Below are 14296 nucleotides of genomic sequence, written 5' to 3'. Positions count from 1 at the left end.
ATCCACATTGACAGCACGGAGCCCGATGTGGGGCTGGAACTCACGAACTGGGAGCCCATGACCTGGGAAGAAATCTAGAGTCGGACACATAACAAATTTAGCCACCCAGCACCGCAAAAATAAATGTGTCTAAGATGAAGTGCTCAGCAAGGCTATGATGCTTAATATCATTAATATCAAACATAACAACAACAACAACAAACAACAGATAACACAAATCACACTTACCTTATGCCAAGCAGTGATCTAAGCACTTTAGATCTGTTAAAACTCACTTAATTCTCACAACAATTCCATGAGGCAAGTGTTAGAATACTTCCAAATTTGCAAAAGAGAAGCTTGAGACCCAAAAGTTGAAGTGACATGTCCACAATCATACAAATAGTAAGTCGCAGGGCCAGGACTTGCACCCAGGCCACCTGGCTCTTGAGTCCACATGCTTAACCACTCTTCTATAAAACCATGCCTTTGTCAGTGTTTGAGAACAAGTAACAACATCTGTATATTCTTTCCATGACTTTTGCCAATGACTACTTCAGACTTGAATGTGTTCACTGTCTATGAAACCTGCTTATTTAGTACAATTATGGGTAATTTATTTCCCTCTTACAAATTAATAACTTATATGAACTCAAAAGGCAACTCTATTATATGTGTTTTTGAATCCAAGCCTTTATTCCTGGGAATCACCTTTTCTCCTGACTTCATCCTCTCTTCTGTTATAGTCAGATACCTGCATTTTTGTCTAATTGTCAAACACTGACACGCCACAAAAACGTAAAGGGCAGACATTGAGCTGTCGGTGAAAGATTCAGTGCACCTGTTTCTAATTAAGAGCTGGCAGTGGCTGCTAAATCCCTCTTCTACATATCTGGACAGAGGCTCTTGAGACCATGTCGTCTCTTTATCCTCTGAGTTACTCCAGAACCAGTCCAACAGGGAGGGTCTTGATCCGTGTTGCAAGAGATTCTCCTCACAGGGAGTCACACCCTCCAGCGGAGACCAAACCATAATTGAGATTTCCTGGCAAATTCCATGTGTGGAGAATCAAACCCTGAAAAGCCTTGCAGGAAAGACTTTCCATTGATTTCAGCTGTGCCTAGTTCACCACAAAACTTTACAGAAGGTAATAAATTTGTTAGTGTTTTAAGATAGATTCTCCGACTATAGAGAACAAAAAAAAAAAAAAAAGAAAAAAAAGGGGAGCAGATGAAATGTGTTTTCTTTGAAGGTGAAAGGAAATCTCTGCCCTTTATGTCATTTCATATACCCAAGGCTAAACATGGATGGACATGACTAAGGGGTGGGTGGAATTCATGTTTTGCTGTGAATTTTATTTCAGTGTAACAAAGATGATCAACTTCAGCTTATAAAACAGTCACAGAAAGAATGGAAATCAGACACCTTAAAATTATTCAGTGGCAACTGTGTGATGCGATGTGACAGAGTGTCACTAATACCTATGGCATAATCTGTATTTATAAACAGAGTTTGCTACTTGTCACAAATCCCGAAACAAATACATTTGTTGTACTGTGATGCCCTTAGGAAGAATTCCATTTGATCATCTGCCTTGGTCTTCTCTGAACAATTTTGACTGAAATAAAAGAACGGCAGTAATATTTGAACTAAAGGTCCCACAGAATTGATAAAAGAGAGTGTCAAAAAAACCGATTTCCTTGAAAAATTGGAAATATTCCCAGTGGGGTTGGTGTGGTGTGGTGTGGAAATCTTGCCTCACATAAAACGAGGGAGAAATCTCACACTTACTGGGAACAAGAAAAACAGGAATAATGATGACTTTATTAAAATGATGTGTAGAGCATATTAAACAAATAAAAACACCAAAACCAAATTTATCTAAGAATTTTACAAAGAATAGAGAACAACATCTGGACACGGTAGTTTTGGTGTTTGCATTCCAAGAAAAACATGCTTTGCTACAGTTTTGCTTAACATAATGGTGCCCATGTATGTGCTGACTTCATGAGGAGTTCTTTCCCGGAGCTGATAATTCTCTACTTCTTTAAATTGTTTATTAAATAGCCATTCCTGCAACCTACAGAATTATTTCCCTAAAAAAGTGCATGGCAAATTTTATTTTGAAATAGCCTATACTCTTAGCCTAGTTCACATCTAATATTTCAAATTGTAAATATTCTAAAGGGGGAACAATTGGTGAGGGTGGATGGGAAATAATCGTTTTCTTTATTGAGTTGAAGGTGGAGATTGTTTACCGAGAATGAATATCATAAAAGTATATGTATAATATATATGACACATATGTATAATATCATATATGGTATTTTATGTATCATGGATGGAGGAGAACGGATTTGAAAATGGGACTTTTTCATACTGATAAAATATCATAAGGTAAAAAGTGTTATCTGTTTTATGTCTTCATTTCATGGTTGTGGTTAGGACTACTCACTTTTGATTTGGGTCTCTTCCTTATCAGCTCTGTGACTTTGAGCTTGTTAATTGATTTGGCCCCCAGTAGTCTTGTATGTATATTTAGGACACTAATATAATTTACTTAATATAGTGGTTACTGTACTGAATGTAATTATATATATATATATATATATATATATATATATATATATATATATATAAAGAGCAAGGAAAAACATCTCTTTCACAACAAGCACTCAATATATGTTAGCTACCTTTATCCTCCTTACTAAAATACATAGTTTAACGTTATACAGACAATAAACTTTTTGATATATATAAATTGCAGTTCATTATACTTCAAATACAAATGACCTGAAGATATAGACTATTATTAATCTTTTTTCCTCATTTTTCTATTATATGTTTTATAGTTTGTAACTAAGCTGAAAAATCTTAACAATTGAATGTCTTTATCAACCAGAGCATACAAAACTAATATTAATTATGAAAAACAAGTTGTCCCAAAAGGAGCCAAACTTTTAGGAATGTGGCCAATAGACAGTAATCCAAATGACAATTTTAAAGTTGTTTTATAATTTATATCATTATTATCACTTTTTATTTTTGATTACGAATATGTGTGTTTTATTCAAATGAAGAGTATCATTTAATGACATAGAAGTTTTGGTGATAATTAATAGTTCTCCACAAAATTTCCTTTAGGTGTGACATTTTATCTCACTACATTAATTACTTCAAGATACAGTCAATTCTCATAATTTATGGTAGTTATATTCTATAAAGTAGCTGCATATGCTTAATTAGTACTCAATCATTGCTCCTAAAAAAATACAGGATTAAGTTCCTGTGTGCCTCTTGTCACATCTTCAGCAACTGATCATTAGATAACTTGTTTTATCTCTTTTTGTTTAAAGACACTTTAATACACATCATTGATTCACTAACACTGAATTCAATGAACTCAATAGAAATCAATTGCACTATAACTCCTGCCCGAAGGAAGCTTATCTAATACATGTATTTTTTTTTCCCCTAAGGCGTATCACAGCCTGCTTGTACTTAAGATCAAGAGACCCACTTCAACACTATCCTTGTGTGTCATTTTAAACAGCAAAACCACCAACAAAAAGCACAAAAAATTTAAAAATCTGTCATTAAATCGACCATAGAAAGAACATTAATTTACAATATAACAGGAAATGGAAAAAGTTAAAAAAAAAAAAAAACAGAAAAGAAAAAACAAAAAACAAAAAACAAAAAGACAGAAACCTCAGCTGGGAACATGTGTGTGAGGCCACACCAATTTTTTGCTTCTCCACTTATGTCTATAAAGGACCATGGAAGTGTCATGAGTATTCATTTGGGGATTACAAATACATCTTATTGAGTAGGCAAATTTGCAAATATGGAGTCCATGAGTAAAGAGAGTTGACTGATTTTATTTACAATGAAATTCTGTCTTCATTGGATAAGTGTAGTGGAACTGGATCCCATTTTTCAAATTCTCATATATTAATCATAAATTTCATGTCCTAGAAAGAATGTGAATCAACCAGTCCAAAAAAGAAATTATCTCCTTTTTTGTCTTCCCTGTGAGAGTTGGAGAAAATTTGTGAATAATGACACGTATCTATCCGATGCATCTAGAAAGACATCTAATTAAAAAAAAAAAAAAATTTTACCATAAAAAAGGGTTTCCTTAAAACACAATACCCTACATTTCTGAACAAAAACAACAATAGCAACAAAAGAGCAGCTCTTCCTTTCAAATTTTCATGGTTTAAGAAGGTAAATTACTACCCTTGAAGTCTACGTACATCCTAAAAGTAAATACAATTAAATATATTCTTATGGCTTGTCTAGTCTCATTATGTAGTCTCCAGCCTTACTCCAGGGAACAATGGTTTACATGACACCATGTTTTGTAGCTCTTTCGGTCATGGAAGAAAAATTGCACAGATGTTGCCAAACTCAAAACTAAAATAAGGACAGAAGGTTCTCTGACTAGTTGATAAGGAAAAATGTCCCCAGAGAGGATATATTGACTTGCTAAACACCTTTTTGTTTGTTTATTATTTCAACATTTTATTTACATGGTTTAAGATGGGCATCTCAATCATAATCTAATCTACCGAATAGTTTTATCTTTTTTTGTTTTGGGTCCTTTTTTAAATACAAATAATAAATTAATAAATGTATATTAAGCTTTTATATCACCACAAAACATTAATTCTGAAAACAGAAAGCCTTGCTTGAATCACTAATCTCAGAGAGTCCACATCAACACCCTAAGCCCCTTGTGTCCTCTCCAATAGATATGAAGGTTTTACTAGAACATATCTTTAATATCATTGTTCATAATGACTCCAGTGTTTTGTACATGATAAAGCATTAGAGAGCTATAAAACATATGCTATTTTCAGCAAGTCTATTTTACATGGATGAAGAATTTGGAATTATCCTGCTAATTAGTAGTCTTTTATAGAAGATAATGAAGAGATACATTTTGGAAGGAATAAAGTTAATGCACACTTTAGCCATTATGAAACAACTGCTACAACTTTAAAACAAAATCATTTTTTCATAAAGTGATATTACATATGACATCATGATAAATCGATGTTTGACAATTTGATATTATTTATTATATTAGAATAAGGAAAAGTATTACAGCTTTGGTTTATACCAAGCTTGACTTTTTGAAATAATAATGTGAATTAAAAAATACTATTTTAGTTGTTTTCCTCAGTATAGATTGGTCAGTATAGTTATCCACCCTCTCAACTCCCTGGAAATAAGATTAATCTTGGCATTTGTTGTCAGGAATGCATGAGTCTCTTGGCTCAGTGTGGTATCTGGGAAGACATGTACCTGTTGCTTCTTTCTTCATAACTTAATGCAAGGGTGGAATATACAGGAGATAGTGACATTGTTGGCAAACTGCAACTGGAGGGCCAAATTGAAATACTCACTTGTTTTGTAAGTAAAATTTTACTGGAACACAGCCCCATTCATTTTTTCATGTGTCATGTATGGCTTTGTCTATGCTTGCTTTTGTGTTGCAACAGTGGTTTCAAAAGTTGAGCAGAGACTATATGGCTGCAAAGCTTACATTGTTTACTATCTGGACATTTAAAGAACAATTTTGCAGACTCATAGACTGAGGAATAAAGTGGAGGCAGCCTCAAGGCTCTTACTTTTTCCCTAGAACACAGTAGGGTTCTGAGTACTAACTCTGTCACTTGCCATTCTATATTGGGTATCAAAATTCAAAATGTGCATGCTTCAAACAAGAGCGTAGATTCATCAGTGATAATCACAAGAGAATTAGCAATGTCTTTGTATATTAAAATATTCAACAAATGACTTTGACTTTCACGTGTGCAAAAAAAACATCATGTGTTTAGATAACAGGGAGAATTTTTACATATTTAATTTTTTCCTTCGCTTCCAACCTTGACACTTCTGACTACATGCAATCCACTCTTGATATATAATTGACTTGAGTAATATGAAATCTCAAAATAAACCTTAATTTTCAGAAGTGATTTATACTTAAATGGTAGTAAAACCATGATAAAACTATTTAAGTAACAATCATTAAAGTAGTCAAGGACAAAAAAGCAATCAGTCCAACATTAATAAAAACTAGGTAATGAGCCAAAGAAAAATCTAGTTGACTAATATAAGAAATATATTTTATATTTTCCTATTTTCCTTTTATTTATTTATTTTGTTATGTTTGTTTTGTTTTTGAAGCAGAGCACGCCTTTATTTTTTATGGTATAAAAGTACATATAAAAATAATATTTTTATATACTTAAAATTCTTGAAAAGGATATTGTAAAAAAATTAGAAAAAAAAATTTAGATAGCTAAGTTCCCTACAACTTTTCACATGCTCTATATCTCCAGCAGTAACATGAGCATTAACACTTAGCTGTTATTGTTTTACAGTCTTTTAAAAGTTACCTGAAATGGGGAAATACGTCAAGCAGATAAATTTTGATATTTTCTAAATTCCATGAAAGGTGATGAACAGTGACTAGAAAATTTCTAAGGAGAATTTTCAGTTTTATGTAAATCATGATTCCTAAAAATATTAATTCAAACTTGAATATTCAAATAATAAAATATATTTTGAAGTTGTTTCATTATTTCTCTCATGCTATAAAGTCAAACAAAAGTAATTCTTTATCAATAGTCACATGTTTAAAATAATGGCTCTTCTAAAATTACAAGAAAAAAAGAATATATTTAGAGTAAAAAGAAAAGTGTAATTTCAAAACAGAGAAACAAAAGACGACTGAGTTGTTAAATGTGGAAGGGTTCAGTGATATTCAGTGATTTGCTGGCAAATTTTAATAATCAGCTCTCCAAACACACACACACACACACACACACACAACCTCTTAATTTATAGTGTTTTCCAATTTTCATTGTGTAAATAAAAAAAATATATACCACACACAGTACTATAAGATGATAATATCAGGGAAAAGTAAAATTAGCTGAGGGGTATACAGGAACTCTCTGTATTATCTTTGCAAGTTTTCTATAAATCTAAAATTATTCCAAAATAAAATGTTAATTAAAAAAAGTGAGATCTGAGGAAATATTTGAGTGAAATAAGAATGTGAGCCTTGAGAATATTAAAGCTGGGGTCACGGGTAGAAGTACAGCAGATAAAGGCAGATAAAGGTGCCAGTGTTGTACAAGGAACAGCAAGGAGGCAAGCGTGTCTTCCTAAAAATGAGCGAGTGAGGGATCAGTAAGAGAAGAGAAGCTATTTCTTAAGGGGAGTAAGACTGTATACATGTGTGTGTGTGTGTGTGTGTGTGTGTGTTTGTGTGTGTGCGAACATATGTGCGTTAGCATACATGTGATTACTTGTGTTTGTAGGAACTTCTGCCCAACATTTACAAGACTTCACATGAGTTTTTCTTCTCACAGTTTCCATCATTGTCAACTTTGTTTCTTGGAAGGATTATTCCTCAGTGAAATCAAGGAAAATGGAAGAAATAATGTAGTGCATTTCCATATTTATTTATATGTGGAACTTTCAGTTCATGTTTCTACCAAGTACAAGATAAAAATATTTCACTGCACTTTCTAAAATGTTCCAGGTCTGACTTCATTACACTAATATTAATAATAATTATACTGGCTATTATTCTAGTTCCCAAATTAATATAAACACTTACTTATGAAATAGTATAGTTTGTTTTTATTTGTCTAGTGTCTAATTAAATCATCACTTTCTCATCTTCTAAGCATGCAAAAATTACCCTTCTCTTGCATTAAAAATTTTTGACAACTCTGATATAGCAGACTCTATGTTGTCAGGCAAAATGACCACTACAATCATTATAAAACTATAGTTAGAACCTGAAGATATTTTCAGAGTTGCAGAGTCTTCAAGTTTTTCTTTTCCTTGGTATTTGTGATACAATAGTCATAAATCCATCTACTTGTGCTGGTATTAAAATAGTACCTTGCTCAACCTCTTTTAGAGGTTTCTTCTCCAACTAAAGATCTGCTTTGGCTAGGTGGAGTTAGTATAACTTTACACTATGCCAAAAAAGCTACAGTGAAACATCTCCTTAACCACATAATACATTCAAGCCATCTGTTTCTTACTGTATTATGTTTCTAAACTATCAGATTATTGTTTCATCCATAAAATTATGTGTCTCTAGAGAAAAAGAACAACAAAAACAGTAAGTCAAAATCTGAATGTCATTTTACGTGTGTCGGTGTGTATACCAAAAATGTAATTAAAAAATATTTTACCTTTTGGAATTTTATCAGTGTTGAAAAGGATGGTCCTTGGAGATCTTCTAGTCTAAATTTCCTACCAAATCTAAGCATCATTTTTTTCCAGTGACTTTGGGAAGTTCTCAGTTTATTCTTCTCTCAGACATGTGTAGGATAAGGGATTCACTACTTCATGAAGTAGGTAGCATATTTAGAGGTAGATATACTGTATTTATAAAATTTTACCTGACTAAAAGTATGCATCACAAACTTTTTCCAAATTGTCTGAGTTCTGTGCTCTTCAGCTACACAAATCAAATCCCACTATCCCAGGGCACAGCTTCAAACAATGAAGACACCTTCTCTCTTGTCTTTTCTCAATTGTCTGTCTATAAGTTTAACAGCCTCTCACTTTTTCCTATGACTAATTCAAGCCACTGCCTGAGAAAAAGCACATGTCATAAAGCTTCAGATTTCAGTGATTTTTTCCCAGGCACCATCTCAGATACAAATCTAATCTTTATGCCATGTTGCAGTACTTTCTTTAATACTGACCTTGCATCCATTCAAACTTATGGTACAGACTCTTTCCAAGGTTATCAACTTCAAACATAATTCATGGTATCCATTTATGAAATATTTTTGAAGATTGTTGAGCATCCAATAGACTCATGTATCCGTGAAGAGACATTGCATAAAAAGCATCTTTGTTCTCAACCCCAGAAGGGATGTCTCACTGTTAGTAACACCCAACATACTAACCAGCCACTGCCATCTCATTGTTTCTTGTTCTTTTCACTCCCATCTTTCTTTCTTACCCCCATAGCTCTTGGCTTCTTCATGTGTTGTATTAGTTCCTACTTCTGAGGCCAGATCTGGAACCATATTGCACATCTAACACCTATCTTGTCATTCAGCTGAATAAGAAGACATTTCTTTAACATGATCTACCTTTTTTTTTTCCCGACAGAGCGTGTGATCAGAGGAGAGGGGCAAACAGAAAGAGAAAATCTTAAGCAGCCTCCACACTTAGCACAGAGCTCAGTACCGGGCTCAGTGCCACAATGCTGGGATCATGAACTGAGCACAAATCAAGAATTGGACGCTCAAGTGACTGAGCCACCTGGGAGCCCCTGATCTACTATTCTTAGAATGAGAAGTGTGTGTGTGTGTGTGTGTGTGTGTGTGTGTGTGTTCCACAGAAATACAGTTGTCTTAACATGTCAACTCTCTGATCAGACTCCAATGTTTATAGATACTTGCATTTTGTGTGTATGTGTTTACCTTTTTTTAACTAACTCATGTGTATGAAATATAGTCCTAGGCACTTTAATTCTACTATATTATCATAGTATAGTATAGTATTATTATTATATTAATTGTCCCAGTAGCCCAGTATGCTACATTCTTATAAAATCCCCATATGAATAAGGAAACTGCTAGGAAGCTCTCCTGGTAAGAGCTCAGGCTCTTAACTGCAGTACCATACTATATTTTTCTAAAATGTGACAGTTAAAATGAATCATAAATACCAAATCTATATGACCAATGCAGGGTAGGCTGGCCTATTGTGTTTAATATTTCAATGCTTTAATTATATTTATGAAATTAAGTTTGTGTTACAAAGTTTTAGTATGTTATGTCAAAGTGTTGATTTACACTGAACTTGAATTGAGGTTGTGTTTTCTCCCTAGTAGTACTAATCATCTCAATTTTTCTATGAGATTATTTATTGCTAAGTGGGGTACATTTATCTAGTTTCATTCAACCCTTTTTTTGGAAACAATATCAATATACTAGAAATTTTTTGGTCTTTCTTTTCCTCATTATACTACAAAATTAGTATTATTCAAATAAAATATCTGCTAGAGGCATGCTAAGGATATTGAAAATATAATAGCACTTATTCTTGAACAATGTCTCAATATTTTTTTCTCATTGAATAAAATGCAGAACCAATAGAATTTGTAATATAAGGCAAAAAGAATATATTAAACATACTTCTGAACAAAATAGATTACTGTATATATGACTTAAATTTCATTGTGATTCTCATTCATTTCCAGAAAGCAGTTTTGCAAAATTTGTTTGTTTCCTTGTTTAGCTGTTTCCTTTGACCTTGATACAAATGGGATTCTTTGTCTTTTTGATCTATGTATATTATATGCATTGGTTTTTGTAAAGAATTTACAGTGTTGAATTTTAACACATTTGTTTGAAACTTTATATAGGTAATACTTGCCACTCTATATAAGAAACATTTCTCCTTGGAAAACTATATGTATATAGATATATACATGCCATATATATATATATATATATATATATACACACACACACACACACACACACACACACACATGAAACAAGTTTTTTGGGAGGACTGGGGTTAGAAAACATAAGTTAAATTACAAATACATTTATTTTTTTTTTAATTTTTTTTTCAACATTTATTTATTTTTGGGACAGAGAGAGACAGAGCATGAACGGGTGAGGGGCAGAGAGAGAGGGAGACACAGAATCAGAAACAGGCTCCAGGCTCTGAGCCATCAGCCCAGAGTCTGACGCGGGGCTCAAACTCCCAGACCACGAGATCGTGACCTGGCTGAAGTCGGACGCTTAACCGACTGTGCCACCCAGGCGCCCCACAAATACATTTATTAAAAACATAATTTCTCTGGTTTTGATTCAATTTCAGTAAAGTATAATACATAAATCCTAGAGGGTAACCTTATCAATTACACTGAAAGTTTCTTTAAGAAGAAAATTAGCCTTATGTACTCATATGGATTTATATAATTGACAGTGGTATGGTTATAGGTTTACATGAACTGCTACTGCTGATTTCCAGGATGAGGTTCAACAATAAACATGGCAGGAAAGGACCCAGGACATGGCTGAATACAACTAATGCTATAAGCATCTGCAATAACACTCAAGGACTTTAATTGGAAACTGTCCAATTTGCTTCCTCTTTTCTCATTTGCATTTTGCCAACTTGTTAGACAAGCAAGAAATTCATCCAGAAGGGCTATCCGTGTTATTTTGACCTCAAAGGATGAGACAAAACCTCAAAACTTAAATTTAATTCCATGTTTAAGTGGATACCAAGTTTTAGCGGCACCCTTCATGTTGGATTATGAGCTTACTACATTGTAACTAAACAGATTAAATAGCTTTAAATAAAATTATCATTAATAGTGTTATAAAAATATAGTTTGTTACTTAAAATTAGATTTATTCTATGCAGTTTAATTTGTTCAAACACAAATGACTGAAGAGACTATGGAGGAGTGAAAAAGACCACATAGAGATTGAGGCAGACAGGACAGTCACAGCTTATCTAAAGGGAATCGTTGCCACCAGGTTCTAGTTCATTGTGACTATTAGAGAATTCACAGCTAGTGTTGCCCAATCTCCCAGTTTTCAAGCTAAATCAACACTTTCTGCGAGAGTTCCAATTGCACTGAGACTATGAGTTGCTAGTTTTTAAATTGTGATTAAAGAAGTGCATTCCCTCCTATAGCCTATTTTTCAGTTTGCCTGTATTTCCACCACCATTTGCATAATCCTAATAAAAATTAATTGTATTCATTCTGCATCTTATATCCAAACCACATTCAAACATTTTTACAACAGGTATTAATTTAAAAAAAAATTGGTTTGTCTTCATTTCACAGGGAAGTAAACGGTCTCTTAGGCAGGAAGCAGCAGATGAGGTATCCAAACAAACTCTACACCACACCTGCTGACCCGTCACACCATGTTGCCTCTTCACAAATGTGCCAGTCACAAAGTAGACTAACCCCATTGGTAACACCAGTTATTTCTGCTGACTTACAACCTGCTGCAAGACAATAAAACCAGTGCATGCTCTACCACTTTGTTCTTGTTTTTCAAGTTTATTTATTTGAGAGACTGTGAGCAGGGGAGGGGCAGAGAGAGAGGGAGACAGAATCCCAAGCAGGCTCCACGCAGTCACCACGCAGGGCCTTGCATCAGGCCACCCATGCGCCCCTCTACCACTTAATTCTTAAATGACTTTAACCCATTGACATTTTTGCTTGTTAACAGTGTTGAGCATGATGCAGATGTTTACAGCTGAATGTTAATCGATGCTTTGATTTCTAAAGTTGTTGTCACTTATACTGTCATTATTTGACTCAGGGTATAGGAAGAGCTATGCCAGAATAAATGATATTTAAGTAATTTTTTAATTCCCAATTTTTATGTTTTTAATAGACTTTATTTTTTTAGCAGTTTCAGGTTCACAGCAAAATTGTGGAGAAAGTACAGAGTTCCCATAGGCCATCTGCCCCACACATATATCTCCCCACTATCAAACTCCTGTTATAGAGAGATACATTTGTTAAAACCAATAAACCTACAGTGACACATCATCACCCAAAGTCCATTATTTTATGTGGGGTTCTCCCTTGGTGGTGAACTTTTTATTTTATTTTTTTAAATTTTGTTAAGTATATTTACTTTGAGAAAAAAAGAGAGTGAGTGGTGGAGGGGCAGAGAGAGAGGGGGACATAGGATCCAATGTGCTTGCTGGCTGTGCTTGCTGACAGCAGAGAGCCCAATGGAGGGCCTGAACTCGTGGCTGGGGGATCATGACCTGAGTCAGATTCAGAAATTCAAATGACTGAGCTGCTCAGATGTCGCTCTTGGTAGTAAACTTTCAATGGGTTGTGACAAATGTATCATGGCATGTATCCACCAGTATAGTACCATACAGAACAGTTTCATTGCCCTAAAAATCCTGTGTTCTGTTATTTCATCTTTCTTTCATTCCCCCTCCCGGGGAAACCACTGCTTTTTTAACTCTCTCCATCTTGTTGCCTTTTCCAAAATGTCATGTAGTCAAAATTATATAGCATGTAGCCTTTCAGACTGGCTTCTTTCATTTAGTATGCATTTAAGGTTCCTGTTTTTTTTTTATAGCTTCATAGCTCATTTCTTTTTAGTGTTCAATAATATTCCACTATCTACATATACCACAGTTTATCCATTCACCTACTGAAGGACATCATGGTTGTTTCCAAGTTTTTGTAATTGTGAAAAAGCTGCTATCCAATATCCATGTGCAGGCTTTTGTGTGGACATAAGTTTTCAAATCATTTGGAACCACAATTGTTGGATCATGTCATAAGTGTATGTTTAGTTTAAGAAACTGTCACATTGTTTTCCAAAGTGGTGTACCATTTTGCATTCCCATAAGGAATGAATGAGAGTTCCTGTTGCTGTACATCCTCACCAGTATTTGATATTGGCAGTATTTAAGATTTCAGCTATTCTAATAGGTGTGTGAAGTTATCTCATTGTTTTAATTTGCAATTCCCTAATGACATATGATGTATAGAATCTTTTCATATGCTTATCTCTCATTAGCATATCTTCTTCGCTATTTTTAAATTGAATTGTTTTATTACTGTTAAGTTTTAAGTTGTGTTTTTTTTTTTTAATTTTGGAATACAATACTTTATCAGGTATGTCTTTTGCAAATAATTTCTTTCAATCTGTGGTTAGTTTTCTCATTCTCTTAACAATGTCTTTCACAGAAGTTTTTTATATTTTGATGAAGTCTAACATATCAATTATTTCTTTCATGGATCATGACTTTGGTGTTGTATCTAAAGTCATTGCCAAACCCAAGATTCTTTTTTATGCCTTTGCATTTGGATGTCAAGTTGTTCCAGCATCAGTTGTTGAAAAGACTATCTTCGTTCCTTTGTCAAAGCTCAGTTGACTATTTCTGGGCTCTATTTCTGTTCGATTGATCTCTGCGTCTTTCTTTCATCAATACCACATTGCCTGATTCCTGTATCTTTGCAGTAAGTCTTAAAGTCAAGTAATGTCAATCTTTTAACTTGGTTCTTCTTCAATATTTTATTGACTATTCTGCATCTCTGGCCTCATCATATAAGATTTAGAATCAATTTTTCAATATCTACAAATTACTTGCTGGGATTTAGATTTGAAGTGCATTAAATCTATAGATCAAGTTGGGAATAACTAACATCATGACAATGCTGAGTTTTCTTAACCATGAACATGGAATAGATTTCCATTTCTTTAGTTCTTTGGTTTGTTTCTCAGGGTTTAATAGTTTT

The sequence above is a fragment of the Lynx rufus genome, unplaced genomic scaffold (genome assembly GCF_022079265.1).
Source record: "Lynx rufus isolate CCGP_SWC_20201006 ecotype Redwood Valley unplaced genomic scaffold, mLynRuf1.p SCAF_7, whole genome shotgun sequence".
NCBI lineage: Eukaryota > Metazoa > Chordata > Mammalia > Carnivora > Felidae > Lynx > Lynx rufus.
This window is presented reverse-complemented; position numbering follows the sequence as displayed.